Raw genomic sequence first — 25,729 nt, 5'->3', positions numbered from 1 at the left:
ACATTCTAATACTTCAAATTGTACAACAAAAACTACACTTCTATTATAGAATGGCAGCCATCTCAGCTGCTCTCCATGATGGGATGTCGAAATTTCATGACATATGGGACCTCTGTTTACAATGGGAGAAAGCTACTTATGTTTAACTGTGCTGTTTCTTTATATTATAATATCCCTTTTTGAATCTGATGGGCTTGGGTAGTCCTCATAACTTATTGTTTGTGAGCTCATGGAGGTGGGGGGTTGGGGGGGGAACGGGAGGGAGGAAATGCTTTAAACTGAAAGTCAATTTATCTGTAAACGATGTTTATTATTATATACTGTTTGATGATCAATAAAAATCCTTAATTAAAAAAAAAAGTGGGAGACTGAGCATGCAACTGAAATTCAATGTGGATAAGTGTGACGTGATGCACTTGACTAGCGAGGGCTAATTCGCCGAGGATTTCAAGCTCTAGCTCTTGTTCCTCCATAGTGATTGCTAGCGTGGAACCTAACCTTCTACAGCTATCCATTGGACTATTTTTTTGGCTCGATGCATTATCGTGCCCTTCTTCACCTACATTTCATTTGTAATTATGGCACGTCAGGCCTCTGCGATTAGGACTAGGTAGCAGCTGCAGCCCCCTCAACCAAGATCAAGTTTGATATGCGTGAGACAGGCTAAGGGCCGAATATGAAACCAGCGCAGAAAGGCAGGGGTAGAGGCCGATGCCCAAGCCACTTTCTCCTCCCCCCCCCTTTTTATTTGCGTGCTGTTCCTCCCCGCACTGCTCACTGCTAGGGGGAAGTATAAGCATCCTCACTCCATTTATCAGTGGCGTGCTGTTGGCGAGACGAGGGGGGGGGGACGGGACTTAAGGCTGCAGTGCCCGCCCGCCCCGTGTCCAGCGCCTAGGGCAGCGGCGGGAGGAAAGGGAAAGAAGAGAGGCCGCAGTTGCTTCTTCTTTGCCGCAGCTGGTGCTGGAGCCTGAAGCCCCAGTTCCCAGCCGTGTCCGGTAGAGGGCGCTGGGGCCCGCAGTTCCCGCCGGTGTCCGACGGCTGGCGTTGTGGGTGGGGCTTTCGCCGGCGTGCCGTCACGTGACACGGGGCTCATGGCGGACGCGGGCGGCAGTTCTGTGCTTCCCTGAGTAGGCGCCGCCGCTGCCTTTGGCCCCGTCATGGCGGAGAGAAGCGGCCTCGAGCCCGCAGCGCTGCCCAGGGACGTGCGCGAGCAGCTGGCCGAGCTGGAGCTGGAGTTGTCAGAAGGTGAGTGCCGCCGGGCTTCTCTTGGTTCTGCTTTGCTGTTACTGCACTGGTGCTCGGCTCTTTCCCCAGCCCTGCTTGTACTCGGGGGATTAGTTTGGTGGTTTTTTTTTTGTTTTCCGCTTTAGAAGATTTGTATGCTCCTCGGTTGGGTGTTTTGCCGCTGTTGCTGTGACAGTACTGAGGTACTCTTTCCGGTTTTCGTTATTGTACCGCAGCACCTTTTCCCGACCCGCCTTTGGAGGGGGAGGGGTTTGATGCTTTATTGCTCCTGTTTAAAAAGGGGGGGAGAGGAGGTTGGTTGGTTGACTGGCCAGCTTTATTGCTCCTGTTGCACATTCTTTGATTTAGAGACTCTTATCCCACCTAAGAGGACAAGAGACATTTTTACCCCAAAAATCAATTGGGGATTTATCTAAAACGAGGGAACGACCCCAGCCCTTATCAATAGATATCTCCTGCAGGCCATTGTCAAATTAACATTAAATAGATCACATAAATATGAGACTTTAATTTATGCATCCCTACTCCCTTAGCAATCCAAATTAACCAATAGCTTAACAATATTAAGATTCAGACAGCAGTCCAACAGTGAGATGGGGGCATTTTAGTCTTTTGCATCGAGTGCCACAAGTACAGTTACATATCAGTTGGTGATATGTTGTATGGATGTGCCTGGAGCAAAGTGCTCCTGGTTCTGGGAGAATGAGTTTAGTCTCTAGAGACAGCAACAGACCTAGAGAAGCAGAGATAGACAGGTAAATAGAAGTGACATAGCTGCCAAGTCCCAATTCTAGTCTGGTAGCCCCTGTGTTGCCTTGGAGAGCAGCAAGGTCACTTAAATGGAGAATATCACCTTGGTATAGCAGGAAGAGATCCTAGAGCTAGGATTTGCTCTCCAGGGGATGCATTATCCTCTTGCACTGAGGATGGGTCTCCAAGGGCTTGCGCCCAAGAAGTAAGGGTTAGGCCAGCCATCATAGTTGATAGTTGGATTATTAGGAATGTAGATAGCTGGGTGTCTGGTGGACTTGAGGATCACTTGGTAACTTACCTGCCTGGCGTGAAGGTGGCAGATCTCGTGCTTCAACCTAAATAGGATTTTAGATATGTACTAAGCTGGCTGTCTTAGTACATGTGAGTACCAATGATATAGGCATGTGTGCGAGGGAGGTTCTGGAAGCCAAATTTTAGGGTTGATGTAATAAAACCTGCACCAAAATTGTACTATTTTTTTCTGCTTATTTTTGAAAGTGAGTGTGGTAAAAATAGGTGGCTCTGCAGGGTGCCATAACATAACAGCATGCAAATTAGACCCGTGCTAAAAATCCACATTAAAAATCACATGTAAAAACTCACACTAAAGCCCCAATGCAGAAAACTGTGGGAAACACTGGCTCTAAAATCACTAATAAAAATATGCTGCAGAGTTCTTTTATTGGCTGTTTTAAGAGTCATGGGCCAAAACTGATTACTCTTAGATTGATCCAGTTAGCATTGCTTATTCTCAGGTATAGCACTCAAATATGCAATAGAATTAGTTACAGTTGGCATGGCTTAGACAGGTGCTTTGACTTTTACTCCTACTAAAAAAAACCCACTCCTACTAAAACCCCCCCCCCCCCCCAAAAAAAAACCACACAATAACCGTTCTCCATGCTAGTGTGGCTCTCTGCATTGCCTTGGTAATAGCTTTGTTTGCATACCATTTGCAGGAGCCAGCACTAAGCCACCTGCAGGTTTTTGTGCAGGTTTTTGCAGCACTAAAACCTTTGTTACATACATGAGTAAAGTTAGCGCTGAAAAACTTGCATAAATACCCACGGATGATTTAGCCCAGCTTATTACATCGGCCCCTTTGGATCTTAGGTAGTTTAAATCCAGAGCCTCCAGGGTAATATTCTCTAAAGTGTTCCCTGTTCCACATACAGGACCCCAAAAGTAGGCAGAGCTCTGGATTCTCAATGCATGGATGAGACAGTGGTGAAAGGGAATAGAGCTTTAGTTTTATTGTGAATTGGGTGACATTTTGGGGAAGGGGGGCTTATTCTAAACGGATGGGCTCCACCTCAACCAGGGTGGAACCGAGCTTCTGGCAGTAACTTTTTTAGAAGGAGATAGAGCAGCTTTTAAATTAGAACAAGAGGGAAAGCAGACAGTCAGCAATGCATGGTTCGGAGGGAGGTATTTTCGAAGGATACTAATGAAATAGGGGAGTTACAGCATCCCAATAGAGGTTTAATAAAAGTAAAAGTAGCCCATGTGCTTATAAGTAAAGAACAGATTAAACATTCCAAATTATCCTTGTTAACTACTAGGAAAGTTGTATTTACAAATAAACATACCTTGAAATGTCTTTATGCTAATGCAAGAAGTCTAAAAAGTAAAATGGGAGAGTTTGAATGTATAGCACTGAATTAAGAGGTAGACATAATTGGCATCTCAGAGACCTGGTTGAAGGAGGATAACCAATGGGACAGTGCTGTAGCAGGGTACAAATTATATCACAATGATATAATTGGAGGCGGGGTGGTGCTTTGTTAGGGATGGCATAGAGTCCAACAGGATAAAGATCCTGCAGGACACTAAGTGCACAGTAGAATCTTTATGGGTGGAAATTCCAAGTGTAATGGGGAAGAGTATAGCGGATGATGAAATGCTATCAGAAATTAGGCAGTACAGTATGGGTAAATGTCACATTAGAACATGCTAGGGAGGTAAAGTTTCTAGGTGAAATAAATGTATGTTACAAGGAGAAGCTGGTCTGAGAACCAACAGCCATTTAGATCTAATTCTTAGTGGAAGATAGGATTTGGTGTGAGAGGGAACAGCGATCAGATTCACTTAATGATTTGAGGGAGGACATTAAGTAAATTTACTGCTGTAGCTTTTAGTTTTCAAAAGGGAAACTGATAAAATGAGGAAAAATAGAAAAAAAAGCTGCAAAGAAGAGTTTACATCAGGCATGGACATTGTTTACGAATACCATTTTGGAAGCCCAGACCAGATATATTCTGCACATTAAAAAAAAAAAAAAAAAAAAAAAGGTGGAAGGAAGGCCAAAAGACTCCCAGCATGATTGCGATGGAGAAGGTACAGAGAAGGGCTACCAAAATGATAAGGGGAATGGAACAGCTCCCCTATGAGGAAAGACTAAAGAGGTTAGGACTTTTTAGCTGGGAGAAGAGACGGCTGAGGGGGGATATGATAGAGGTGTTTAAAATCATGAGAGGCCTAGAACGGGTAGATGTGAATCAGTTATTTACTCTTTCGGATAGTAGAAAGACTAGGGGGCACTCCATGAAGTTAGCATGGGGCACATTTAAAACTAATCGGAGAAAGTTCTTTTTTACTCAACGCACAATTAAACTCTGGAATTTGTTGCCAGAGGATGTGGTTAGTGCAGTTAGTATAGTTGTGCTTAAAAAAGGATTGGATAAGTTCTTGGAGGAGAAGTCCATTACCTGCTATTAAGTTCACTTAGAGAATAGCCACTGCCATTAGCAATGGTAACATGGAATAGACTTAGTTTTTGGGTACTTGCCAGGTTCTTGTGGCCTGGATTGGCCACTGTTGGAAACAGGATGCTGGGCTTGATGGACCCTTGGTCTGACCCAGTATGGCATGTTCTTATGATTAAATTGTGATGTGAAAGAGGCTATTTTATCCAAAAGAACTTTTTCAGAAATTGAAAAAGGGTCCATTTGAAGAAAATAGGAAAAAACATAAGCATTAGATGTAAAATACTGATAAGACAAGCTAAGAGAGAACTTTTAAAAAGAAGCTTCCTGTAGAGGCAAAAACTCATAATAAAAACTTTAAAAAATATATCTGAAGTAGGAAGCCTGTGAGGGAGTCTGTTGGATTGTTAGATGATTGAGGGGTTAAAAGGGCTCTTAGGGAAAATAAGGCCAATGCAGAAAGACTAAATTCATTTTTTGCTTTGGTGTTTATTGAAGAGGATTTTGGTGGGATACCCACGAAGGACATGGATTCAGTAGCAATGATTTGGAAGTATTGATAGAAATTACAGTAAAGCTGGAATATGTAATAAGGTGGATAGGCAATCGAAAGAGTAGCAAATCACCTGGACAGATTTATACACCAGAATACTGAAAGAACTAAAAAATGAAATTACGAATATTCTGTTAATGGTAAATTGCACTCTTCGTTAAAATTGGCTACGGTATCTGAATATTGGAGGGTGGCCAATGTAATGCCATTGTTAAATAGGAGTTCCAGGGTGATCCGGGAAACTATAGACCAGAGAGTCTGACTTCAGTGCCAGAAAAAAAATCGCAGAAACTATTCTAAACAAAATAATGCATACAGAAAGACATGGTTCAATGGAACACAGCTAGCATGGATTTATACAAGGGAAGTCTCTCACCATGCTGCTACTTTTTAGACTTCTAACATTAGCATATAGACATATATATATATATATTTTTTTTTTTTAGGGGTTAATATACATGTAGAAAATGGTGAACCGGAGGGTATAGTGTATTTGGATTTTCAAAAGGTGTTTGACAAATTGCCCCATAAGAGACTTCTGAGAAAATTAAAGTCTTGCAGGATAGGAGGCAATGTCCTATTGTGGACTGCAAAACTGGTTAAAAGGTAGGAAACAGAGTAGGACTATATTTTCAGTTTTCTCAGTGGAGAATGGTAAACATGGAGTGCCTCAGGGATCGGTACTGGACTGGTGCTTTTCAATGTATTTATAAATGATTTTGAATATGTAACGATGAGTGAAACTGTAAGACTGGGCATCCAAATGGCAGATGAAATTTAATGTGGACAAGTGCAAGGTGTTGTATATAGGGAAAAGTAACCCACACTGTAGTTACATGATGTTAGGTTCCATATTTGGAGTTACCACTCAGGAAAAGGATCTGGGGGGAGTCATCGTGGATAATACTTTGGAATCTTCCGCTCAGTGTGCGGCAGCAGTCAAAAAAAGAAAACAGCATGTTAGGAATTGTTAGGAAAAGACTGGAGAATAAAGTAGAGAATGTTGTGAAACCGCTTCTTGAGTACTGTGTGCAATTCTGGTTGCCGCATCTTAAAAAAAAAATATATAGTTTGGTCGCCCTTCTCTGTAACCTTTTTCAGTTCAACCATATATATATGGTTGAACTGAAAAAAGGAGATGGAATGGCTCCCCTGTGAGGTAAAGCTGAAGAGTTAGGCTTGTAAAGCTTGGAGAAGAGATGGCTGAGGGGGATATGATTGAGGTCTATAAAATAATGAATTGAATAGAACAGGTTATTTGCTCTTTCAAAAAAAAAAAAAAACAAAGTCGGAAGAGGTTATAAATCATTTATTCAGGCATTTAGAATGCTATATTTATAATAGAAATATTGAGATGGGATATGAAATTTAAAGTGTTTGTGAAATAGGTGGTTGCTGTGTTAGTCTTCTTTACTATGTAGAAATAAGTTGGTAACCAAGTTGTTGGTGATCCCTTTTTCTTGGCCTAATTTACATTTGTCACTAGTTTTCAGCCTAGTGAAGGAAACCTACCTCTGGGCAGGAAATAAAAAAATATTTAGGCCAATAAAAAGGTTTCCCCCCTACAACAGGTCATGTTGCCCCCCCTTTTTTTTCGTGTGGTGGTAGCTGCAAGAAGGGGCAGGGGCAGTGTCTCATGTTTACAGCTTGGAGTGTAAAGCCCCCACCAAGTGTCCAAATGTTTGTAAATCATAGCATCCTGCAGCTGAGGGGGAGACCAAGATTCCTTCTGATCTGGCTTTCTGGAGTAGGGGTGTACATCACCAGTTGGTATGTTGTTCATTTGGGTGGGAGATCAATCAAACTGTCTATAATTCACTCTGCATATCAAAGTGAGACTCCTGACGCCAACATGCATGCTCCTTATAGCATTCTTGCAAAGGTGGGACACTGAACAGTTTCACTGAAAATGGGAATGCCGTAGTTATTTTTTCGGAAAATGACTCTGCAGTATATTACTGTAAGACTGAATGCTGGTAACGACTTTTCTTTTAAAATACGGTCTGTGTATCACAAGTGGGAAGAGATCAGTGTTTATTTATTGCAAAATTATATAAACCCCTCCAACCCATCTGTGCCAGTGCCTCCTTTCACTGAATTTTTTTTTTTTTTTTTTTATCATTGAAGGTTTTTATTAAATGCTGAAATTTAATTTGAAATAGAATTCTTCATGTGTTAATCTTAAAAATCAGCCACAAGCACTCGGCATGTGTATTCGCACGTGCTGGAAAGTCTGGTTACCGCTGGGCATCCCCAGCCATGACAGCTTCCTATAGGTTCTCGAGGACAACTGCTTTTCTACAGCCCCTCCAGGATCTGGATTCTCTGGCCACTGCCAACACTCCTTAGTCTATCACCAACATTTCTCCTCAGTGCTAGCCACCCAAATTACAACCAAATTGCTTGTTGCAAATGCTCTACTCAGTGGTTCTTAATTCTGTCCTTAGAACAAATCCAGCCAGGCTGGTTTTCAGCATATTCACTATGGACTAGATTTTAAAAGCCCTGCGCCGGCAGCCTATTTTGCATAGGCTGCCGGCGCGCGCAAAGCCCTGGGACGCGTGTAAGTCCCGGGGCTTCATAAAGGGGGCGGTCCGGGGCGGGTTCGGGGGCATGGCGATGGTTCGGGGGCGGGCCAGGAGGGCAGTCCCGAGTCCCCTGGCACTGCGGCCTGTGCTGGGGGATGCAGAGGCGGCACACACAAGTTACGCCTGCTTCAAGCAGGTGTAACTTGCACAACAAAAGGAGGGGGGAGGATTTAGGTAGGGCTGGGGGGTGGGGGGACGCGGAAGGAAAGTTCCCTCTGAGGCCGCTCCGATTTCAGAGCAGCCTCGGAGGGAACGGAGGCAGGCTGCGCGGCTCGGCCTGCGCAGGCTGCCGATTTTTGCACAGCCTTGCGTGCGCCGACCCCGGATTTTATAAGATAAGCGTGGCTACGCGCGTATCTTATAAAATCCGGCGTACTTTTTTAAGATCTACCTCCCAGAATGCAAGAAACAGATTTTTGTGTACAGTGGAGGCAGCACATGCTGATCTTTCAATTATATTCCTTGGGGATTAGTTTATCTCTGGCATGTTTCTCGTACTCAAAATTTTTTTGATACCCAAACAGCACGATTATCATAAGTATTGTAATGATTTTATGATGTATATTTGTTTTGTATTTTTGTATGTTCATACTGTGAATATTTCTATTTTTGTACACCGCCCTGTCCTAAAAATATAGGAAGGATGGTGTATGAATACCCATAAGTAAATAAATCTGCTGACTGGCTCGCAGTCACCTATGAACACTGTTCCATGTTCCTTCACCCAGTCACAGAAGCCCAGTAATATACTGGGCCTGTGAGCGGTATGGTTTAAGATGAGTGGCTGCTGCTATGTGCAGCCTAAGGGGAGTTCTAGCTAAGATCCAGAGAAGCCTTTGCTTTTAAATTGCCAAAACACTTTGAGGCTTTTAGTTTGTTTTGTAACATCAAGCATATTCCTTTCCACCTGCTAGACCAGTCCATTACACTTGGATTTCCTTGTTCCTCAGCTGTTGAAAACAGAGGGCACACCCTTTTCCTGATATCACTTCTGGTCAAAAAAGAGGGAGTGGTCATAAGCCCTTGCCAATACTCTGTCTCCTACAGCTTTGGACAAGGATAGATGGTCTCTTCAAGCCTCCTAGAGTCAGGGTATGGCCCCGGCCTGGTAGAGCTCATTGAGCACCTGGGGCAACAATCTCGCAGGGTTGAATACCTCAGTGAAGCTGAGGTGCCTAGGGATGATTCACTGCTCCAGAGGAAACCCCTTAAGTGGTCCCCACTTCCTAGGGATCCTAGAGGTCTTGGCAGAATATTTATTTAAAAAAAAAAAATAATAATGGTGAGGGCCTAAGGTCTTTTTCTTTCACCACTTTCTTCCTGTCAGCCTCTCCCCTCTTAGGATTTGACACTCCTCTGTCTCAGAATCCATGTGAAAGGAAGCTTGCAAAAAAAAAAAAAAAAAGTGCTTGAGGTGGGAGGAGCCATACAGCTGTGGGCTGCTGCAGAGAAATTAGCTGTGGCAGACAGCCCGGATGCGACCGTGATCTGCAGAGGTGGTGAGTGTTTTGGGGCATCCTGGAAGAGGGAGGCAAGTGCAGGCTGTGTTGCACTGCACTGCAGTAAGGGAAGACAGGCTGTGTGGGATCATGGCAGTACAGCAGCATGTTTTTAAAGGGAAAAAAAAGAAAACAAAACAGGGGGGGGATAGAAAAGATGCCCCAGTCAAGTAGCCCCATTCAAAAGACTAGCATCAGGAGTACTCCAGGGATGCAGGTGCTGTTTCTTTGGAGCCAAGAGGGTGCCCAGCATAGCTGGCTCCTTCTGCCCCACTTGTGATGGCCTAGGGCTGGCATCTCTAGAGAAGACAAGCATGAACCAACCCCTGCCCCCTTCCACCCCCGCATGGAGGAAGCATCGCGGGAGGGAGTAGAGCCATTGGCCAACATAGCCCCTCTCTCTAGAGGAGGAAGGACTACCCCCAGGGCAATCAGACCTGGTAGTGTCCCAGCTGGAAGAAGGTCCCGGGGCAATAGTGGGAGGCGAAGAACATGCTGTGTTGTTGTTGTTTTTTTTTGGGTTTTTTTTTAAACATTTTGTCCTGCACTTTCTGTGTGATGTAGAAGCTCAGTTTCCTGGGGGATTCAAGGTTTCTGCACAAGGGTTTTTGGGAAGGCAAAAGCGGAATGCTTAAATGCCCACAAGATACACTGGAGATGAAAGCTTTTTCCCCCCAAGACTGCCATGCTGGATTCAGGCGAAGAGGGGTGGTCAGACTGGGGGCCAAGTGCACCCCCTAAGCTCCCAGGAGGGAAGGGGAGTGCTCATCAGAAGGAGATTGTCTGTATGAACTGACAGCCTTCATTTCCAGCTTTGAAAATGTTAAGCTCCAAGGCAGACAAGTTGAAGGATGGGGGGGGGGACTCCTTCCCAAGGATAAAGAAGCCATCAAGGACTTTTTCCTTTATTTGAGGCCCTAAGACATGGGACTCCCCTCAAGGAGGGTGTAGAGGAGGCAGGGTGGTGGAGAAATTTCCTCCCTGTGGAGGAAAAGAACGAGCTGCTGAGGGTTCCAAAGATGGGTGCACCGGGGTCTCGGCAGTGGCCCATAGAACCAGCATCGTGGTAGAGGGAGGTACGGTGTTAAGGAACCCTCAGGACGGGAGGATAGAAATGGTCCTAAAACTAGCCTTCTCCATGGGGGTCATGACAGTCCAGGGCTCAGTTCACGTGGCATGGACAGCCTTATGCTGGATGCAGCAATTGCCCAAAACTAAAGAAACTGCGCACCTAGAATCAGCAGTGGCCTTTCTAGGAGATACCTTGTGTGACCTGGTTAGACTTTCATCTAGCGTGGTCGCCTCTGGGGTGGCCACTTTGCCAAGAGTTTATAACTTGGCATGGTCATCGCAGAGAGGCCTTCTTGATATTCCTTCTCCCAAAGCTTTCTCGGTCACAGCTCCTCTCACCCTGAGGCATTTTGGATGATGGATTGCTTGAAGACATGCACATCAGTGTTAAAAAAAAAACATTCCTTTTTCAGCAGGCCTTTGAGTGTTCATGGAGATTGTTGCCATCCAGTGGCGTTGGCATGATTTATCATGGCTGTTGTACATGTTTTGATTAAGGCCATTGTGGTCGGCTTTTTTTTTTTTTTATTTGATGTCATATGGTAAATTGTTACCATGTATTTTAATTATGTATGTTGAATGGTACATTGCTTAGAGCTATGGCATAAACAATTAATAAAATAAATACTTTGGTTCTGTGATTGGGGAACTGTCTCTGCATCCAAGTCATACCTTTTACCTCTCTATGGAGGGGTGGGGGTGGGGGGAGAACACACCTATTTAGAAAAGACCTGAAGAAATTGGGAAAGGACTTGGAGTGAAATTGAGTCCTAAAGACTCCCAAAGAACAGAAAGCGAGCATGGATTTAGAAGACAGCAGTTCAAATACCAGGCTAAGGGGTAAATCACTGAGCATGGCAGCAGCGTACATATCAATATATAAATTCCAGTCCTTTCGCAGGGCCAAGAAGCCAAGGATAGATCTGACTGCAGCTGCTGGTAGCAGTTGCCCTCCACACTGATATCAGGTAGGCCCCTCTGTTGGTAATACCAGTAGGTAGACACCTGGTGCTGTATTGCATGGAGTGGGCTCGGATTACAACAGACCAATGGGTCCTGGATATCATTTCAAAGGGGGTATGCACCCAAAGTGCCAAATGTGATGTGAAAAGAGAAATCAAATACAAATCAAAAGGGATGCAGTAAAGATGACATTTCAAATGCTACAGGACTTGAAAGTGATAGTTCCAGTCCTACCTCGGGGAAAGGGGCATATTCAAGTCCCAAAGGACAGCACCTTTCTGCCTGCCCTAGGGGTAATCCTTGTTTGAGGGTACCTACCCCACACAGCATGAGGAACCTCTGCTCAGTTATGGCAGCAGTAAGGAAAGTAGAATTTCTGACATCATTGGATCTGACAGAGGCCCATCTCTATATTCATGTGAGGCTGTTGATTCAAGGTCTGCGGTTTTTGTGTCTTAGGCCAGCATTTTGTTTTGGGCCTTGCCATTTGAACTTGCAGTAGTTCTGAAGACCTTCACCAAGACAATGGTAGTCGTAGCAGCGGCCTCACAGATGCAGGGGATAACAGTTCATCCCTGCTTGGACGACTGGCTTATCGGAGCAAAATCTGCCCCGGAGAGCCAGCAGGGGTCTGCCATGGTGGTCCGTCTTCTCGAAAGATTGGGCTGGCTAGTGAACAATGCAAAGAGAGCAAGGAACCCTCTCAGTCATTAGAGCTTTTTGGTGTATTCTTTGATAGAAGGGAAGGCTGGGTGTACCTGCCACCCAAGAGAGTTGCCAAAATAATAGAAAGTAAAAATGTTTAGTGCCCAAGATGCACCCAAGATATTGGATTACCTCCAGCTACTGGGGTTAATGGCAGCAGCGACAGATATAGTTCTCTGTGTCAGGGCACATATTTGTTCTTGACAGCAGTCTGTAGTGACCCAATGATCACCAGCCTTCCAGAAGAGCCTAAGTCAGATTCTAAGAGCCCCCCAGGACTCTTAGAATCTGACGTCTCACCCATCATCGAAATAACCACAACACACCTCAACCTGGACGCCCCAGCAATAATATTAGGAGACTTCAATCTACACATGGACAACCCCACTCTCTCACCTAGCTGCCAAACTCTTCTACTAACATTCTCAGCGATGGGCTTTTCCCAAATAGTCAAAAACCCGACACATAAAGCAGGACATACGCTGGACCTGATCTTTATCAACAAAGGCATAAAACCATCTTCCCCACTAAATAATCTGAAGGTACCCTGGTCGGATCACTCCCTGATTTCTACCTCATTCTTACTGGAAAAATCTATATTACCCCTCATACACCTTCCCCATCCTTTACCTACAGGAAATCTTGCAACCCCGATGACCTCACCAATCAATTGTCCAAACACCTTCCCGCTATAGATCTCACTGATCCCAATACTGCCCTACGCTCCTGGAATACTATCACAGAATCCATAGCCAATAAGCTCTGCCCCCTAACAACAAAAAAACCTCACCCAGATGCCTCCAAAAAACAACCATGGTTCACAAACGATCTTAGAAGGCTTAAACAAAATCTAAGACAAAAGGATTCTAACTGGAGGAAAAATCCAAGTGCTAGCACACTTTCAGCCTACAAACTCACGCTACACCAATACAAGGTCTGCACCTCCAAAGCAAAAAGAGACTTTTTTGCCTCCAAAATTCACAACTTAGTCTTTGACGCGAAAGCTCTATTCAACTATGTTTCCACCCTCACCCAAGTTCCCTCACCAGAATGCCCTAGTAATCAAGCTCAAGCCAAAGCAGATGAACTCGCTCTCTTCTTTCAAAACAAAATCAAGAATCTTCTTACTCATCTTCCTTCCAATATCGCCCCCCTAACACAAGCTCAAATGCTTCACATCAAAAACATTCACCTAGAAATGTTTGAACCTACCTCTTCATCCGAAATCCAAACCATCATTAGAAGAATGAAACCATCTTCACACCCAGCGGACCATATTCCCACAAAACTTCTCCTCTCAATACCAGACGCTATCTCCAAAACATTAGCTGACATCATCAACTGTTCACTTTCACAAGGTTCCTTCCCAGAAGACCTCAAACAAGCCTCACTCAAACCACTTTTAAAAAAACCCAACCTGGACCTAAAAGACCCCAACAATTACCGCCCAATAGCTAATCTCCCTATCATAGCAAAGATTATGGAAAAGCTTGTGAACTCCCAACTATCGGACTTCATTGAAGATAACAAACTTCTATCCGCCTCACAACATGGATTCTGCAAAAATCGGGGCACAGAATCCCTACTTACTTCTCTTACAGACCTTCTCATCCTAGGTACAGACAAAGGACAATCCTTTCTATTGGTCCTTCTGGACCTTTCAGCAGCTTTCGATACCGTAAATCACGCTATCCTCATCAACCAGTTAGCTGCGATAGGAATCTCTGGATTAGCGCTCTCCTGGTTCAAATCGTTTCTAACCAACAGAGGCTACAAAGTAAAAATACAGAACAAAGAATCAACACGCCACGACTCAACCATCGGAGTCCCACAAGATTCCTCTTTATCCCCTACACTCTTTAATATTTACCTCCTACCACTCTGCCAACTCCTTACCAACCTCAGTTTAATACACTTTCTCTATGCGGACGACATCCAGATCCTGATCCCAATCAAAGAATCATACTCAAAAACCCTCGAATACTGGGAATCCTGTCAACTAGAAATTAAAAGCCTCCTCAACAGCCTTAATCTGGTACTAAACTCATCCAAAACCGAAGTACTACTCATAACTCCTGATGATAATCTCACAGCCCGTCTCCCAACCAACCTACAAACCACTCATGTGAGGGATCTAGGTGTGCTAATCGATAACAAACTGAACTTCAAAGCCCACATCAACAAAACTACCAAAGACTACTTCTATAAACTGCAAGTTTTAAAAAGGATAAGACCACTATTCCACGCCATAGACTTCAGAACCATCCTCCAAGCCCTCATTTTCTCTAAATTAGACTACGGCAACTCCACTTTACTTGGCCTCCCCGCCTCATACACAAAACCGCTCCAAATGGTTCAAAACGCAGCAGCCCGACTACTAACAAACACCAGGAAAAGAGACCACATCTCCCCAGTCCTACAAAACCTCCACTGGTTACCAATTCATTTCAGAGTCATTTACAAATCTATCACCTTGTTATACAAAATCATACACCAACATACCAAAATCGACCTACAAATTCCTTCCCGTTTACACAAATCTACAAGACCGACAAGGGAAGCCTACAGAGGATGCCTCCTTGTTCCACCCACAAAAACTACTAACCACAGCACCTTGAGAGACCGAGCCCTTTCCACAGCAGGACCACCGCTATGGAACTCCATCCCCCCCAGATCTCAGAAATGAACCATGCCTCCTAACCTTTAGGAAAAGACTTAAAACTTGGCTTTTCAGGCAAGCCTTCCCGAACTCCACCTAACACGCACCATCAATAATTTCTCTGCTTAGAAGATGTATATATAGTGGACTCCATATTTATACTGCACACTTGTATATAATTATCCTCCTCTATCTCTTTTTAATTCTTACAATCCCAGTTCTTAGCCCTTGTTAAATGTAACTGCATCTCTTCTTCACGTTTATTTATGTTTTTGGTTATATTTTTGCACCCCTGTTATCTGTAAACCGACATGATGAGAACGAGTTCTTGAATGCCGGTATATAAAAACCTTAAATAAATAAAAATAAAAAAATAAGTATCACAGCCACCTTCGCGTTTCCTGGACAGTGGAAGAGATTTCGGGCTGGAGGTTGGAATCTTGCAACCTTTTAAAAGGCATGGTCTTGGAACCACCTGACTGGGTCATGCTAATGACTGGGTGGGGAGCACATTGCCAGGGCCATATGGCCCAAGGAAATTGGTCAGAAGAGGAAGTTTGGCTAGTAAATAAGTTGGAATTGAGGGCCATCAGGTTGGCACTTTGGACATTCCTGCCAAGGCTAGAGGGAAAGGCAGTAAGTTCTCAGCACCACAGCACTGGCATACTTGAATAAGAAGGGCGGCATGCCTAGCCACAGACTTGCAGTATAAGCAATCAAGATACTCATTTGGACAGAGAAAAACCTGCTGTATTTTTTATCTTTATTTGTTTTTTCTATACCGATGTTCGTCGGACATATCATACCGGTTTACATTGGAAACAGAGGAGTCTGTTAGGGTGGACTTCTTGTTTTACAGTGGAGCATTGTCATTTACGATTAAACATTTTTTAACATTTTACATTTTTTAACATTTTACATTGAACATTTTGCATTGTATTTTTACATTGAATATTTTACATGGAACATTATACATGGCACATTTTAAATTGAACATTGTACATTTTAGATTTAATATTGTGACTACATAATGTCATAAACCTGTTGGCTTTATGACATTATGTAGTGGGGCTTTACATCAATTTGTGTTGGGATTTTGCGGATTATATGGATTTGATGTGGGTGTTGAGTGAGGAGGGTGGGGTGTGTGTGGGGGAGCGTTTGTGTTCTTAGGTTGGGTGGTCGTCTGGTATGCTTTTTGGAAGAGCCATGTTTTTAGGTTCTTTTTGTAGTTTTCAGCATCTTACATTGCAGGAAGGGAGAATGTGTAAGTGGACTTTCTCAGCAGGACAAGCTGGACCCAGGAGAATGGAAGCTCAGCCAAGAAGCATTCCAGATGATAGCAGAATGATGATTACCAGTGATGGACTTAATGGTGACTCATGCCAATGCCAAGATAGACTGGTTCTTCAGTCGATGGAAAAAGGCAGGATTCAGGGTGATAGGTGCCTTGATCCAGCCTTGTTCCAAGGGCAGGATTCTTTATATATTCCTACCTTGGACGTTGATGGGCAAGGTGATAAAGAGAAAATCACTCCTCTATGGTGATACTGGAGATCCCAGGTTAACTTAGAAGACCATGGTATGTAGAACAAATAAGGCTGCCAGGACACATCTCCATTTTGTCTTATGGCCTAGCCCTTGAAAGGGATCTGCTGCAAAGCAGATGATGCTTACAGGTGGTAGTGGCAACTATGCTGAAGGATTGTAAAAACTCAGCTTCATTAGGTCTGGAGATTGTCGTCCTGTTGGAAGAATGGAACTTCTCTGTCAAAGTCGGATATTTCATGAAACTTAGACTTTCTATTAAGGTATTTGGAAACGGGCTTAGCCCTTAATTCTTTGAGGATGTTCATGTTAGCCATATCATGCTACAGGGGCCACATTAAAGGCACCTAAGTTGCTGCACATTCAGATTTGGTGTGCTTTTTGAAGGGGGTCAAAGTGTATTTGACTACCCTTCAGATCAATCATCCCTCAATGGAACCTTTAACTTGTTCCGTAGAGCATTAGTAGAAGTGCCCTTTGAGCCTTTGAAGCAAAAGCCCATCTAGGATCTGTCATTAAAGGCTACTTTCCTGGTAGCATTCTAGTTGGCAAGATACATAGAAACATAGAAATGATGGCAGAAAAGGACCAAATGGTTCATCCAGTCTGTCCAGCAAGCTCATAGTAGTATCTGCTGCATCATGCAGGTTACCCCCATGCTTTCAGTTTCCCAAACTGTAAAAGTCAGGGCAATCTGTTGCTATCTGAATCCAATTCCCCTTTACCCTTGCTGTGGAAGCAGAGATAAATTTTGGAGTTGCATCAAAAGTATCAGGCTTATTGGTTAAGGATAGTCACCTCCACACCAGCAAGTTGCCCCCCCCCCCCCCCCCCATGCACTCTCTTCCTCATTTCTATCCTTTGGCCGTTAGGGATCCACAATGTTTATCCCATGCCTCTTTGAATTCTTTCACTGTTTTTATCTTCACCACCTCCTCCAGAAGGGCATTCTTGGTGCTTCAGGCCCTCTCATATAGAGAACCATATTTAATAATATACGTGCATTCAGTCACCTTTAATCCAGTGCCCTCATTCTTTCTGAAGAAGGTGTCTCCCTGCTATCTGAATCAGGCAGTGGTGCTACTTGTTTTCAGGAGAAAGTAATGTTAAGGAGACAAGCGTAATCTTCACATACTGGATATATGCTGGGTGATACTAAGATACTTTAAGGTGATGAATCTTTTCAGGAAATCAGGCTGTTCAGACCACAAAAGGGAGAAGCAGCCTCCAAGGCAACGATAGTGAGATGGATCAAAGAGACCAATTAGGCAAGCGCCAGTGGCACTCCATGCCCACTCTACTAGAGCACAAGCATCTTCTTGGGCAGATTTCACCTGTCTCCCCAGGTGAAATCTGCAGGGCTGCCACTTGATCAACCCTGCACTTGTTTTCCAAGCACTACAGGCAGGATGCAAGGTAAAGGAGGAAGGGGTTTTTAGGGCAGCCCTGTCTTCCTCCTGCCTAGTCTAGGGTGTAGCTTTAGTATCTCCTAAGTGTAATGAACTAGTCTAGCAGGTGAAAAGGAAGGTAAAATTGTTCTTACCTGATAATTGTCTTTCCTTGAGTCCTGCTAGACCAGTCCAGGATTCCCCTAGGAATAGAGGGGGCCATAAACAGTCATACAAGGTAATCAGACTGACTCTCTCTCTCTCTTCCTTCTTTCTGTTCCCTGTTTGCTCTTCCCTGAGGGAGGGTGACTTTGAGGGACCAAAAAAAGGGAAAGTTTCAAAGAAGTGAGGTTGTCATGGGTAGGCAGGCTGGATTCAAGCAGACCCCCAACAGGAGCAGTACAGGACTGAAGGACAAGATCTTCTGCCTAGCCAGTCCCTCACCTTTGGGTTGAGCATGCAGGTTCTGGGGGCCAGCAGGACAGGAACTGGAGATGGAAGGCAGGGCTGGAACTGGCGACACAGAAGCTAGAGACAAGGACTGGAACTAAAGGTAAGGCCTGGACTGGACTTTGAGGCAAGGCATTAGTGGGAGACAAGGGCTTGAACTGAAGACCCACAGGGAGTACAGGGCTGGTCCAGACAAGACCCGGACAGGACAAGACTAGGACTGGACAGGAGAGAACACAGGAAAAAGGCAAGGAAAATACAAGCACAGGTAACCAGAAACTAAAGCACAGTAAGGTACATATAAAACAAAACAAGGAAGCAATAGACAAGGAGGCCTAATCAGGCCACAAGGCAGGACAAGGTGAGACTAGGTGTGCAGGCCACAAGGCAGTGCAAGATGGCCAAGGAGGCTGCAGGACAAGGGGAGAAGGCCTAGGAGGCCACAAGGCAAGGCAGGAATACCAAGGAAGCCACATGGCAAGGCGAAACGAGAAGACCCCAGGGACCACGCAGAAGCAAGGCAAGGTGTCTTGAAGAGGCACAGAGTTGTGGGAGAGGCAAGGCTAAATAGCACTGGCCTTGCTGAGTCATGGGACCATCAAGAAGGTGGCTAGAGTGGGAAGGAGCATGGATCCGTAAGGACCTCTGGTGGGAAGGCTCTCTAGCAGCCAGTATCATTACAGAGGTTTAAAAAAAAAAAAAGAGGGGAGGGGGGTCATTCAGAGGCTTTTTACATGCAGCTACTGGCAAGGGTGTATAACCACTTCCCCGTTTATGACCAAAAGTAAGGTCATGAAAAGGGTGTGCCCTCTGTTTCCGACACCCGAGGAATGGGGAAATCCAATTGTAGCAGGAATTGATGAGAGAAAACTATCAGGCAAGAACAATTTTACCGTATTTTTGTGTTATGTCCTTTACAGCTGCATTGCCAGAATATGGAAGCATTTTTGTTACGCAGGCAGTATTTGGGATCAAAAAGCCCTGCTGCAACTGGAATGGTGAAAAATTTGGACAAGTGATTTCAATTTTACTTTGGATTATAATGCCCAGTTGTGACATCACCTGGACCTATTGCGTTATGCACACCCTGTTTAGTGTGTGTTGGTTTGCAAAAATGCATGAAGAGCTGTCTTCTGCCCCTTCAAAATAAACATTTTAGTTTTAGCTAGAGAGGTGGCCATAGATTTGCTAGGTGTCCTCTCAGCAGCACAATTACTTGTAAGCAATCAGATAGCAAATAGTGCTTCTGATTTACTCAGTTGTTAAATAAATAGTGTTAAGTTTTATTTTTATTTAGTGATTTTTGTATACCGGCATTCATGTTGATACATATCACGTCGGTTTACGGCAAAAATCAAATGTTGGTTACTACATTTGCATATAAAAGAAGGGTAACTTTTAAAATGGTTCATCTAAAATATAAAATCTGTCTCAACATAAGCTAAAATACAATAATAATGGATCCAAGTACATCTTAAAATACAAATAAAACTATAGATCAAAGCACATCTTAATTTGCAAAATGTAACATTAAAAGTATATCACTAAAAATTATCAATAAAAGAAATCAATCCTTGTTGTTAAAGGCTTGGTTAAAAAGCCAGGTTTTGACTCCTTTTTTAAAAAGTCTGATATCTGCTTCTGTCCTCAGCTGTGGTGGTAAAGAGTTCCAAATATTAACACTCTCTCCTCCATCCCTGGTTATGATTTTGGTTGTATTCTCCAAGAGAAATGTAGTATTTGAAATTTCTTCCTATGTAGACAGATGACTGTAGATATCCCTTGGAACCTGCAGATAAAACAGTGCTGGCTCCAGTATGAATTTAAGTGCCCTCACCTCTGGCGCTAGATATATCAGTGAAGGGTTGTCTTACATTAGATCTCTCTGCTGCTGGATTTGTTTCTTAAATAATCTGTTTAATACCTAATTTAAAACAGGCCAAATCTTACAAAATTCAGGTTTTATTTACAAAACATAAACTACTTTCTCCTGGAGATGTGCATGTATACACTGGTCCCTACCTTAATCATAGTGAATTTTGCTGGATTAAGGTGTTGAGTAATGGTTTTTGTCAATGATGTTTTTAATGTAAATACAAGCCAATTTTTGAATTGCACAGTTTACTGCATGGCTTGCATTCAAAGGATTAAGTTGATACATAGCTGCTTTGCAGTTTTGATATTTCTCCATTGGAAATGAGATGCAGTTATCTTCAGAATGATGCACACCTGCATGGAAAATCTGATGTCTGTGTGTTCTGTCTACTGCAGACAAGCAGAGATCGGTGTTCTACAGTCCTCAAGGCATCATGTGAGCTATAAGACTGTCTTTACACATTTTTAAATTGTCCACTTGCAATCACTGATCATTGACCAGCTGTCCCAGGAATACTTTTGGGAACAAGTCATAGGATAGGTGGCAATGTCCTTTCATGGATTACAAACTGGTTAAAAGACAGGAAACAGAGTAGGATTAAATGGACAATTTTCTCAGTGGAGGGGGTCGGGCAGTGGAGTGCCTCAGGGATCTGTACTGGGACCCGTGCCTTTCAATATATTTATAAATGATCTGGAAAAGAATACGACGAGTGAAGTAATCAAATTTGCAGATGATACAAAATTATTCAGAGTAGTTAAATCAAAAGCGGATTGTAATAAATTGCAGGAGAACCTTTGTGAGACTGGAAAATTGGGCATCCAAATGGCAGATGAAATTGAATGTGGATAAGTGCAAGGTGATGCATATAGGGGAAAATAGCCCTTGCTATAGTTACATGATGTTAGGTTCCATATTAGGAGCTACCACCCAGGAAAGAGATCCAGGCATGGTGGATAATACATTGAACATAAGAAATTGCCATGCTGGGTCAGACCAAGGGTCCATCAAGCCCAGCATCCCGTTTCCAACAGAGGCCAAACCAGGCCACAAGAACCTGGCAAGGACCCAAACACCAAGAAGATCCCATGCTACCGATGCAATTTAATAGCAGTGGCTATTCCCTAAGAAAACTTGATTAATAGCAGTTAATGGACTTCTTCTCCAAAAATGTATCCAAACCTTTTTTGAACTCAGCTGCACTAACCACATCCTCTGGCAACAAATTCCAGAGCTTAATTGTGCGTTGAAAGAATTTTCTCAGATTAGTCTTAAATGTGCTACTTGCTAACTTCATGGAATGCCCCCTAGTCCTTCTATTATCCGAAAGTGTAAATAACTGATTCACATCTACTCGTTCAAGACCTCTCATGATCTTAAAGACCTCTATCATATCTCTCCTCAGCCGTCTCTTCTCCAAGCTGAACAGCCCTAACCTCTTCAGCCTTTCCTCATAGGGGGAGCTGTTCCATCCCCTTTATCACTTTGGTTGCCCTTCTCTGTACCTTCTCCATTGCAACTATATCTTTTTTTGAGATGCGGTGATCAGAATTATACACAGTATCCAAGGTGCAGTCTCACCATGGAGCGATACAGGGGCATTATGACATTTTCTGTTTTATTCACCATTCCATTCCTAACATTCTATTTGCTTTTTTGACTGCTGTAGCACACTGAGCCAACAATTTCAAACTATTATCCACGATGATGCCTAGTTCTTTTTTCTGGTTGGTAGCTCTTAATATGAAATCGGCTCAGTGTGCTGTGGCAGTCAAAAAAGCAAACGTCCATTAACTGCTATTAATCAAGTTAACTTAGAAAATAGCCACTGCTATTACTGGCATCAGTAGCATGGGATCTACTTAGTGTTTGGGTACTTGCCAGGTACTTATAGCCTGGATTGGCCCCTGTTGGAAACAGGATGCTGGGCTTGATGGACCCTTGGTCTGACCCAGTATGGCATGTTCTTAATGAGTGTCATCCATATTTGCAATGTGCCAATTCACTGAAACTGAACTGCTATTTGCATTGCCTCAGTGCCTGTTGCACTGCTCATGTTAAGAACGCTATCTTCCTATCTTGTGTTGGCAGTCATATGGAAACAGCTTAAGTGAAACTGATCAATCTTCTGGATGTGGTAACTGCATAAAGTCCAGGATATGTATCCATAGAATGGAATTGTGAGGGCAACTGCACAATAGGATACTAGCTTTGTCATCACCCGAATGTCATGCTCTTTCAACAGGCGCTGCCTTAAGCTTTGGCCATTCTGGCCCTAATGTCATCAGTGTTAATGGATTTAGATGAGAAACTGCCAAGATAACAGAACTTGTCAATAGCTGTTAACTTGGTGTGTCTGATATGCACTTCTGGCACAGTTGGATTACTAGTTGGAAAGGGCAGATGCATGACCCCAGCCATGTTAAAATTAATCAATTTTTCAAGTTGTCAATACTGATCTAAAGTAAAAAGTATAGGGTCATGCCAGTAAATTGCTAGACTTTGAATTTAATGAATTTTCACCTGCCTTAAAACTTTTGTCCAGTACTCGCATTAATAGACTGATGTATACATTACACCATTGAGACTAAACCCTGCCGTGACCCTATACTTCTTACTTTAGATCACTATTGACAACTTGAAAAATTGATTCTTAATTTTGCTTCTGATAAAGCCCCTGACGTAGCCTTTTGCGAAACCTTGCCAAAGTTGGGTTCTTTTTATCAAGAGAGATATGTGCAAATAAATTATTTTAATCTAAGGCAGTTGGTCTGTCTTGCTTTAATATTTGCCCAGTCATGTTAAGGCATTCAGTCAACTGAAATGCCAAGAGAAGAACATAAAACAAATTACTTTAAATGTTATACAGTGGATGTTCCATCAGTGCACAATCGTCTGCAGAAAGATGATCCCACATAATAGTTGTATGTATCTTTTGGCTTACAGTAGCCTGGGATTGAATATATCACTGAATACAAAACTGAATAGAGAGATCCAGGTCACAATTTTTGAAGGCAACAAGAGTAGTTAAATCACATTTGAGTTGTGATAAATTGCAGGAGGATCTTGCGAGACTGGAAGATTGGGTGTCCATATGGCAAATGAAATATAATGTGGACAAGTGCAAGGTGATGCATATAGGGAAAAGTAACCCATGCTATAGTTACATGATGTTTAGTTTCCATTTTAGCAGCTACCAACCAGGAAAAAGATCTGGGCATCATAGTTGATATTACATTGAAATCATTGGCTCAATGTGCTGTGGCGGTCAAAAAAGCAAATCATGTTAGGAATTATTAGGAAGGGAATTGCAAAGAAAATGGAAGATGTCATAATGCCTCTGTATCGTTCAGTGATTAGACCGCACATTGAATACTGTGTGCAGTTCTGGTCGTTGCATCTCAACAATTATATAGATGCACTGGAGAAAATACAGAGAAGGGTGACCAAAATGATAAAGGGCAAGGAACAGCTCCCCTATGAGGAAAGACTAAAGAGGTTAGGGCTATTTAGCTTGAAGAGATGGGGGTGGCAGGGATATGATAAAAGTCTACAAAATCATGAAAGGACTTTGAACGGGTAACGGTGAAAAGATTATTTACTCTTTTGGATAATATAAGGACCAGGGGGACTCCATGAAGATAGCAAATAGCACATTTAAAATAAATTGGAGAACATTCTTTTTTTTTTCACTCAACACACAAATTAAGCTCTGGAATTCATTGCCAGAGGATGTGGTTAAGGCAGCTAGTGTTGCTGGGTTTAAAAATGTTTTGGATAAGCTTCTGGAGGAGAAGTCCATAAACTGCTATTAATCAATAGGGAATAGCCACTGCTTGTTGCCAGCATTAGTAGCATAGGATCTATTTAATTTTGGGGTACTTGTGAGTTAGATTGGCTAATATTGGAGACAGGATACTGGGCTTGATGGACCCTTGATCTGATCTAGTATAGCATATCTTATGTTCTTATGGAGACAGTATATAACCCTGTTTTGTTTCCATTGGAGATGAGGAAACCCTCTGATCTCTCACATTCAACATGCAAGTCCTCAGATCTTAATGAAAAGAGCAAATGCAAATTTATTTGGGTAAATGATTTTGCTAAGAGCCTTCCTTTTAACATCAGAGGCTTTTTCTAGATCTTCAGCTACAACACAGATATCTTGGTGATGCTTGCAATATTTCTCTTGCCACTCTTAGTCTAGAAATCATATTGGCTTTCAGGAATGATATCCTTGGCTGTCATGTGCTTTGAATCAAGATAATTAATTTTAATTTGTTTTTGTTCTATATATTTTATTAAGTTTCTTATAATTGTATTTATAATTATTTTATAGTTTTCTGTCTTTTATATTAGAAGTTCTTATTTTTATGACTTATTGATACCGATTATATGTGATTATTTTATTTTAAATTATTATTGTAAACCGTTGTGATGGAATGTTTTCTAAATGACTGTATATAAAATCACATAGCTGAGTTGGTCTGGCTAGCTATGGGGGGGGGGGGGGGGGTTTAAATCTGTGGAGCCAAATTTTCAAGCAACAACCTTATGGTTTGTCATAGGAAGGGTATGAACTAAGTAGAGGATCTTGTATGCCAATATAGTCAAGATAGTGGAATATTGAGAAGGGGGGGGGGAAGAAGATAAACACTGTCCTGGATGGAGGAGAGAGGTCTTACAAGCAGGTGTGTGGACAGAGATAAATGGGCAGACTGGATGGGCTGGTTGGACCTTTTTCTGGTGTCATATGCTATGTTACTATGACTAGTTCATGCAGAGCATAGATTTCCAGAAGCTGTCTGCCTTTCAGATTTTCATTATCTGTACCATGATATCTGATAAATCTTGCTTATAAGTTGTAATTTTGTCCAACGTGTGCATTAAAACTTCATAAGATGAACAGCTTGTGTGTGTTAGGTTCAAGAGATGATTTTGTGCAGGCTCTTATTGACTGACTCAAAAGATGAGCTCAGGAGCCAACAGGGTTGGTGCATAGGCACTGATAAGTGGCGCGCACACTTTTTTTTTTTTTTTTAAATTTAATTTTTTTAATTGAACTACAAGCATTATACAAAGCGACATATCAAAAAAAAATCAGAAACATGTTACATAACAGTTGGTTCAACATTTTTTTCCTTTAACATCCCAGCCCCCACATCTTCTAGGGCTCAAATCATTTATCATACACAGTGAATCATAAGTCGACAATCTGTATGAAGAAAGTTAAAGCATGTAAGTATCATATCAAGATACCATAGCCCCCTTATACATCTCAGCATTACACCATTCTTCAAACTATTACCAAACAGCTTGACATCTAGCAGTAGTATATTTTCTTATTGCAGTTAATTTACTCATAAAGAAAACTTTGCATAGGCGTTGTCATGATCCATCAGAGGGTTTTGTGGCTTCTTCCGGCCTGTGGCCACGTCACCTTGAGCAGCAACAATATGTGAGATCAATTTCATCATCTTAGATGGAACTTCAGGAGAAAGTATTCCCAACAAGTATACTGTATATGAGGATCTCTCTTCAGTGTAATTTGGTCACTTCCTTAATGAAACAGACAACTCTCTCCTGGAACTTCCAAACTAAAGAATGGTTCCACCAAATATGATAAACAGTCCTAATTGCAAAAAGTGGCCCATCTACTCTGGGGTAAGTTAAACTGTAGTCAAGCTTAGACTAATAATACATGGTGAAGATTCCAGCTTATT

General features: G+C 42.7%; 1 protein-coding gene across 4 annotated transcripts in view; it reads left to right on the top strand.

Annotated features, from left to right (window-relative positions):
• Positions 1-923: 923 nt before the first annotated feature.
• Positions 924-25,729, top strand: part of DIP2B (disco interacting protein 2 homolog B) — a 433,878-nt gene continuing 409,072 nt past the window's right edge. For all 4 annotated transcript variants that reach the window (XM_029594985.1, XM_029594983.1, XM_029594984.1 and 1 more), the window contains exon 1: positions 924-1,248. The gene's annotated coding sequence lies outside the window, so the exon portion shown is untranslated. The remainder of the gene's footprint in view (positions 1,249-25,729) is intronic.

Source organism: Rhinatrema bivittatum, chromosome 3, assembly GCF_901001135.1.
Source record: "Rhinatrema bivittatum chromosome 3, aRhiBiv1.1, whole genome shotgun sequence".
Taxonomy (NCBI): domain Eukaryota; kingdom Metazoa; phylum Chordata; class Amphibia; order Gymnophiona; family Rhinatrematidae; genus Rhinatrema; species Rhinatrema bivittatum.
The sequence above is the reverse complement of the archived record's forward strand: the minus strand, read 5'-3'. Positions and strand labels throughout refer to the sequence as shown.